Genomic DNA, 9157 nt, shown 5'->3' with positions numbered 1-9157 from the left:
AAGTTCTAGCCTCATCTAACTATCTAGATGGAAGTTGAGGTTCTATGCCTGCTGCTCATCAAAGGATGGTCTTAGGAGAATGGTTCAGTGTCTCTAAGATGATCCTAATCCTAGTTCTAGCTGCCTTCTCACAATGCAACTAACTATGGGTTAACCTCTTAGATAGCTAAACAATCCTGAAGGATATTCTAATCGCAACTAAGGTGTTCCTACAAAGTACTAACTGTCTGATTAAAGTACAATTAGTCAAAGTTATGAACAACAATCTGTTAAGCATGAGTTGCAACACATTCAACATAGACATAACCTGACTACAATGGATACAAGGCATACATTGTGAAAGTAAAATGCTGACATGTTTAGATTATATTTATACACAACATTATATCACAACAAGAATTGTCTAGAATATGAACAACTTAACATCATAATTGGGGTTTCATCTAAACCCTAGACATGAAATCAGAACATAACAAACATTGTGCAAAACAATTGAAAATAACACAGTTGAGGAACTCGCTAGTCCAGTCCTCTTGGGTGAAGCTCTGGCTAGCCCAGGCATGCCCCAACACAACACACAAGCCTTCTATTTATACCCAATTTCAATTCCCCCAAAATACCTAATTTCTAAAATTAGGGTTTACAAATTAAATCAAAAATTCTTACCAACTACTTCTGATATCCACTCAATTAGCTTGACCCACGCTTCCTCTTCCTCTCCTGCTCACTCTTCTGGTACAATTGCCCTAGCTCGAGCTATTCCATCATTTTCTCTCCCAGGGTTTCAGGAACTGTGAAGAGGAGAAAGTGATAGAATAGTAGGCTAGAATGATGGGGGATTAGGTGGTAGTGACGGGGTCGAGTGTTTGGGGATTTGACGGCTCGTGGAGGGGAGTGGTGGTGGTTGAGGCGACGGAGAGGGTGGAGTTGGAAGGAGCAGAGCTCGACTGCTCGAAGGAGGAAGATAGAATTTGGGTAAGGTGCGTTTGGCTGAAGGGTATAGGTGTCAGGTGTTGTAGTGTTGAGCGGAACATCAAAATCTGATGCACATCAAAGCGAAAGCGTTGGATTATCAATTCTAGATTGATTCTAACGGCAAGATGGAAGCAGGTCTTGAGCGACCGTTGGATGCGTGACACAACGAAACTGACGGCTCAAGATGGAGTTAGGTGCTATAGTGTTTGACAGGAGCTTCAGATTTTGATGCTCTATGATGAAGCGACCGTAGGATGCTGAGATGATCCAATCTGACGGCTGAAGATGGAGGCGGATATGGAAATTGGAAATGGGTTTGGGTAAGGGTTTTGGACCTTGGGTATGCCAAGCCCATATCTTCTTTAAGAACAATTCTTCCTTGTTAAGCCCATTTCTAGCCTTTTGGTCTTGTGCACAACATTCCTCGCGGCTTCCTTGCGTAATTCCTCCCGACTTTTCACTACTTTTCTGCTCTTTTCGCTCCGCAATTCATCCAAACTTTATTTACAACCTAAAAATGCAAAATTAATTAATAAAAATATTTATTCTTGAAAACAATGAAAATACAGAATATGGGATAAAATGTAGAATTAATGCACAAAAGATGAGTTAAATGCCAAGAAAAATATATAGAAATATGCACTTTTTAGCACTCATCGAATACCCCCAAACCTGAATTTTACTTGTCCTCAAGTAAAACAAAACTAAGGAAATCCTACCTATACCACTGTCGCTGGTCTCTCGAATGCATTTAGCGTATGCACTAAGCCTTTTAAACCACTAAGTGTCCCTAGTGGACGAGTTGAAGTCTCGTGAAGGTTTGCTTAGAACGTACCTACAAAGTTCTAGGACAAAATATAAGCTCAGATTCCATGAAATGTGACATGTGCAAGACAGTAGAAGCTCACAACAAAATGGAGATGTCAATCTAGCTATCAAAGGCACAATCCTAGCACTTATAACAACTAAAGACACGTGATAAGAGTGTAAAGTGTATCTACACATGTTTCTAGAATGACCTGAAGTTATGACTACTAATCACCAAGAGATAGTTTTTAGTCTAAGAACTGAATTCTAAACCAAGCTAGCTGTCCGGCTTTACGAGAATTGTGAATGTTCACCCAATGAGTTGGTGATATTTCAGTTTACCCGCGTTATACATCGATGGCTGCACCCTTCTTGCTTATTACAAGACTATTTACAACAAAAAGATGACTCTTTACATGACTCTTATTTACATTGATTACTCTCTTTTATTTTTGGAACAAGAGAGAACTATTGTCTTTAACATGACAAAACATGGAATAAATAAATACTTGATTTTTTTTATTTTTTTTTTTGAAGAAATAACTTTGATCTTTACAACATAGTGACACTTTTGATACATGAACAAAAAGAAAAACATAATTACATCACTCTTAGCAAGAGGTGGCCCTTATCGAATGCATCCGGTCAAATTCTATGGTTGCTTTTCTTAACGTATCCTCCAACTTCTATCACAGCCAACCAAAGAACAAGCTAGTCAAGTCTCATTCAGTATTCTAAAGTGATTGGCAATCTAACTTCCTATCAAACACCTTGAAGATCGAGGCTAGACATGTATTGGTAGATTGTGCGTGTGCAAGTTTCTTATCACATGTGAATTGTGCTAGAATCAGGGTGCCTAAATATCTAGACTAAGAATCCTTATGTTTACATACATGCACAAGAGTCAACATTTCAAGGTAAATGAGCTCCATTTTTATGATTTTTTTTTTTTTTATTATTTTTTTTTCAAAAAGAAAGAGTTCTGTTTTCAATTATTGCATGCTATCGTGATATCTACTCTTTACCCCCAAACCTAAACTAAACATTGTCCTCAATGTTTCAAAAGATGAACAAAATTGTAATACAACATACGAAGAGGATCATGCTGAGTAGAGAAAAAGGAAAGAGATTACCCGATTTGACGGCGAAAGCAAGATTAGAACTCCGTTATTCAAGGCTAGAATCCAACATTTTTTAGCCGAGATCATATTGGATTAGCACAATATATACAAAAGAAACAAAAGATTTATCAAGAATATTATCTACTGGATTATATACAAGAAAATTCACCATACACTAACAATCTAAAGAGTTGAGGATCAACCCAAAGGACGGAGTGTAGACATTTCAACAGCTTCACACAATAATAATAAGAAAGAAATGCAAGTGAGGCTGTGAAACAAAGTGAGCTACCCCCAAACCTGGATTTTTCAACAGATATAATTTTGGGTACAAAATCTCGCAGTTTTGGGGGTTCATCATTCCCAAGGTCTAGCTCGAAATGAACTTTGCTAGGGACGGGCAAACATGCTAATTCCAACTTTGGCTCCTCAAAGATATTATACTTAGATGCAAAATAGTCCAAAAGGACTTGGGAAGCACACAGTTCCAAACCTAGGTTGGGCATTCTCAGAAAAATTGGTTTGACAATATTGGTACGAACCAAATCTAGGTTGGGTGGAAGGCCATCAGATTGTGACTTATGTAGGACGATAGGCACATCATTATTAATCACATCAACATCTCCTAAGTCTTATACAAGTGTCACAACATGCTCACCATGCTCACACAAATCAGAATCATCAACATCATCAGAAGAATTATTCTCATGCATCGGTAAATCAGTGGAAACATCACAACGTGACCCAGGTAGAGAATCAGACACAACAATTATATTTTCATGCATATTAGTGTCAACAGAAGATTCTATATTACCTAAGTCATCTTCATAGGACAGATGCACATGCTCAAAATCAGTATCAATATCACATGTATATGGAATACTAGAAGAAACATCATTCATGAAGGTCGAGGCAGAGAAGCCTAATGTATTTGAACCCAAAGGTTCCATAACATTTCCAGTATAGACATGTTCTTCTAACATAACATCATAATCATCATCATCATCATGATAGGGATTTTGCAATCTAGGATAATTTTCAATCCTAAGGTCGGAATTATCACAAGAATAAGACTCTAACTCATGGGGGTGACTCATACCATGTGGTGTTGTCCCTGTTTCCCTAACATATTCCCATTGATGGGTTTTCTCTGCAATCTCAGCTAAAACTTTACATGCATCATCCACAGATTTATCAAGAAATTTACCATTACACATAGACTCAACCATGGTTCGAGATTTAAAGTCTAGTCCCTCATAGAGGATGACGACAAGTCTCCACTTCTCAAATCCATGGTGCGGACATTCGCTCAACAAATCATTAAAACGTTCAAAATAGTGAAAAACAGTTTCCTCATCCAATTGGACAAAACAATTGATACTTTGACGAATAGCGATGGTCCTATGATGTGGAAAGAATTTTTTGAAAAATAGATCTGTGAGTTGGTCCCAAGTGTTGATTGATTGTGGTCTCAAACCGTAAAACCATGTTTTGGCCCTTTCCTTTAGAGAAAATGTAAACAAACGCAATTTCAGAGAGTCTTCGGACATATGATCAGGTTGCATAGTCCGACAAATTTGTTCAAACTCTCTTACATGAGTATAGGGGTTCTCAGAATCGAACCCTCGAAATGTAGGAAGTATTTGTATCATGCTTGCATTTATTTTAAAAGGGTTATTGGTTTGAGGTAAGACAATACATGATAATGGAATTTTTATTGTGGGATACATGTATTCATGGAGAGCACGAGGTTGGCCGATATTGAAAAGACACAAAGCCCACTATTTGGTTTTAATGGGTTTTCAAAAACTCCTTTTGGTTTTAATGGGATGAGGCCCAGCTAACTGGTTCAAATTTTCTGTGGGACAAGCCCAGCGAACGGCCTAGAGATTTGAGTACACGGCCCAACTAACGAGTTCAGCGAACCAAGCCCGGGAATGCACGAGGCCCAGCTGGGTATTTGATTTTTGGGCTCTCAGTTAGCCAAAATACGAGGCCTAAAAACGTTTTTGGGCTCTCAGCTGGGTATTTGATTTTTGGGCCTAAAAACGTTTTTCAAATTTTTGTTGGGTCAAGCCCACAGTTCAGTTCAAATTACAAACCCAATAGAAAATGGAAGCCCACAATTTGGGTTCTCTTAATGGGTTTAGGCTTACTCTTTAAGCACAGCCCAGCTGCTCTGATTTTGGTTGCACAGCCCAGTTGGGCTTGGTTCTCAGCAACAAGCTCAGACCAGCAACTCAACAATAGCAGAAGGAAAACAGCAGCAACACCAGAGGCTGGCTGTAGCAATGACCCAAGCACCAGCAGCAGCAGGAAGAAGTAGCAGCAGCAGCAGGGAGAAGAAGAAAGTAGCAGCACAGCTGCAGCAACAACAGCAAGAGCACCAGAGGCTCAGCACCAATTAGTAGCAGCACCAGCAGCAGAACAGGTTCAGCAGTACCTGTCACTCAACCAAGTTCTTAGTTCCAGAAGTTTCAATAACTTGAGAGCAAGATATGCAACTGCTACAAGATAAACATGGCCAGAGATGCTTGCACTACACAGCAGGTTACAGAGCTACTAAGATGCAAGAAAACAGATGATGCAGGATGAATATGCTCCTAAGTTATGCAAATTATGCAATGATATGCAAGTATGACATGACAGTATGCAATGAAGCTAAGTTACACTACACAGCAACTAAGTTACACAAAAAAAAAATAGCAAAGTAAGATAAAAATAACAACAACCACACAACGCCAAGTCCCCGGCAGCGGCGCCAAAAACTTGGTAGCTGGGAAAAGAGTACCTAAAACTACAACCTATGTTTTACCTACAAGTATACAGGGTCTTGATGAAGCTAGTGTGCAAGTAAGGGAAAGTCCACAAGGACAAGGAGGGTGATATGTTGTTTTCTAAGTGATTTCCTAAAGAATTCTAAATGGCAGTGATATGGGAGGTACTAGGATCTTGAATCCACCCTTTTCCTAATCTAAGTCCTCCTAGTTCTAATAGAGTCTTGTTCCTTGTATAGATATTAGTGAAGTTCTAGCCTCATCTAACTATCTAGATGGCAGTTGAGGTTCTATGCCTACTGCTCATCAAAGGATGGTCTTAGGAGAATGGTTCAGTGTCTCTAAGATGATCCTAATCCTAGTTCTAGCTGCCTTCTCACAATGCAACTAACTATGGATTAACCTCTTAGATAGCTAAACAATCCTGAAGGATATTCTAATCGCAACTAAGGTGTTCCTATAAAGTACTAATTATCTGATTAAAGTACAGTCAAAGTTATGAACAACAATCTGTTAAGCATGAGTTGCAACACATTCATCATAGAAATAACCTGACTACAATGGATACAACGCATACATTGTGAAAGTAAAATGCTGACATGTTTAGATTATATTTATCCACAACATTATATCACAACAAGAACACTGTCTAGAATATGAACAACTTAACATCAGAATTGGGGTTTCATCTAAACCCTAGACATGAAATCAGAACATAACAAACATTGTGCAAAACAATTGAAAATAACACAGTTGAGGAACTAGTTAGTCCAGTCCTCTTGGGTGAAGCTCTGGCTAGCCCAGGCATGCCCCAACACAACACACAAGCCTTCTATTTATACCCAATTTCAATTCCCCCAAAATACCTAATTTCTAAAATTAGGGTTTACAAATTAAATCAAAAATTCTTACCAACTACTTCTGATATCCACTCAATTAGCTTGACCCACGCTTCCTCTTCCTCTCCTGCTCACTCTTCTGGTACAATTGCCCTAGCTCGAGCTATTCCATCATTTTCTCTCCTAGGGTTTCAGGAACTGTGAAGAGGAGAAAGTGATAGAATAGTAGGCTAGAATGATGGGGGATTAGGTGGTAGTGATGGGTTCGAGTGTTTTGGGATTTGACGGCTCGTGGAGGGGAGTGGTGGTGGTTGAGGCGACGGAGAGGGTGGAGTTGGCAGGAGCAGAGCTCGACTGCTCGAATGAGGAAGATGAGAATTTGGGTAAGGTGCGTTTGGCCGAAGGGTATAGGTGTCAGGTGTTGTAGTGTTGAGCGGAACATCAAAATCTGATGCACATCAAAGCGAAAGCGTTGGATTATCAATTCTAGACTGATTCTAACGGCAAGATGGAAGCATGTCTTGAGCGACCGTTGGATGCGTGACACAACGAAACTGACGGCTCAAGATGGAGTTAGGTGCTATAGTGTTTGACAGGAGCTTCAGATTTTGATGCTCTATGATGAAGCGACCGTAGGATGCTGAGATGATCCAATCTGACGGCTGAAGATAGAGGCGGGTATGGATATTGGAAATGGGTTTGGGTAAGGGTTTTGGACCTTGGGTATGCCAAGCCCATATCTTCTTTAAGAACAATTCTTCCTTATTAAGCCAATTTCTAGCCTTTTGGTCTTGTGCACAACATTCCTCGCGGCTTCCTTGCGTAATTCCTCCCGACTTTTCACTACTTTTCTGCTCTTTTCGCTCCGCCAATTCATCCAAACTTTATTTACAACCTAAAAATGCAAAATTAATTAATAAAAATATTTATTCTTGAAAACAATGAAAATACAGAATATGGGATAAAATGTAGAATTAATGCACAAAAGATGAGTTAAATGTCAAGAAAAATATATAGAAATATGCACTTTTTAGCACTCATCAATGTCTATGCCCCATTTTGAGAACGGCCAAGGGCTGTCTACTGGGTTCAACACTGTTGCGGGTGCGTGGATCTTTTTGGCGAAACGCTGGCATTCTTCGCATCTTCGTGACATTCTTGCAGCGTCTCATATCATTGTTGGCCAGTAATATCCTTGAGTTTTCGCCTTATCTGCTAGGGATATCATTCCGCTGTGATTGCCTGCGTCGCCGCGGTGTATGTCTTTCAAAATCAAATGTCCTTCGGATCTGGATAGGCAACGTAATAATGGTCCGAGAAAAGATTTTTTGGACAAAATTTCTTTTCTCATATCATATCTTCCTGCCTTTGACTATATTTTTCTGGCTTGCTTTAGATCCGAGGGTAGAATTCTTTCTTTTAGGAAAAGATGAATCTCAAATCTCCAATCTTCTTCTTTGCTGAAGTCTTCATCTTGATCTGCCTTAGCCATGATGTCGTCTTCTTGGAAATCATCCGCGATGAATTCTCCCACGTCATCATCTGCAATATCTTCTTCTGCGTGGTTCCTCTGCTGTGCAGCGCAGAGTTCTTGAATATCAATTGAAGGCTCGTAAATCCTGGTTACTTTGATTGCTTTGACGTCCTCGTTTCTGAACATCGATGATATGTAGGCCAGGGCATCCGCGTGCCTGAGTTCCTTCCTTGCCAGGTGTCGGAACTTGATGTTTGGGATTTGTGATGCCAGTGTGTGCACCAATTCCATGTATGCTGACAATGTTTTGTCATAAACATTATATTGCAACCCTATTTGTCGAATGACCAGCTGTGAATCGCTTGTCATACGCACGTCAGTTATGCCCATTTCTATTATCAACTGAAGGGCATGCACCACTGCCTCATATTCAACTATGTTGTTGGTATGCCCCTTGAATTCTAACCTGAAAGCATGTATGATCATGTCTCCTGTTGGGGTGGTGATTACGATGCCTATCCCCTCCCCTTCTTTATTTTTCGACCCATATACGAAGACTTACCATTGCCTAGGATTTTTTGGTTCCAAGATGTCTATAGGGTCTTTACCTTCGTCCATTTCTGGTAGTCCTGTTGCCTTTCGTCCTTCGATGATAACTTCTTCGCAGTTATCCAATGGTAAGTCTGCTAGGAAATCTGCTAATACTTGTGACCTCTGAGAGTGTTGTAGTTCATGGATGATATTGAATTGATCTAGGTGAGTATTCCATTTTGCAATTTTGCCTACTTTTCCTACGTTTTTAAGGACTGCTTCTAGCGGATCTTTGCATGGGACGCGGATGTAGTGAGTCAAAAAGTAAGTTCTGAGTTTCAGGGTTGCCCATACTAATGCCAAGATGATCTTCTCGATATTTGTGTAGTTCCTTTCTGCTGCGTTCAGAGTCTTGCTGATGTAATAGATGGGCTGCTCTATCTTCGTGTTGGTTTTAACCAATACTGCGCTGACTGCATCTTCTGTTGCTGCTATGTATAGTGCCAACACTTCATCAGGGTCTGGTTTTTGTAATATAGGGATCTCATCCAGGTATTCTTTGATATTTCGAATAGCTTCCTCGCACTCTGCCGTCCATTCGAATTTGCTTCCTTTTTTGAGAATGCTAAAAAA

The sequence above is a fragment of the Papaver somniferum genome, unplaced genomic scaffold, assembly GCF_003573695.1.
Source record: "Papaver somniferum cultivar HN1 unplaced genomic scaffold, ASM357369v1 unplaced-scaffold_10, whole genome shotgun sequence".
Lineage (NCBI taxonomy): Eukaryota > Viridiplantae > Streptophyta > Magnoliopsida > Ranunculales > Papaveraceae > Papaver > Papaver somniferum.
The sequence above is the reverse complement of the archived record's forward strand: the minus strand, read 5'-3'. Positions refer to the sequence as shown.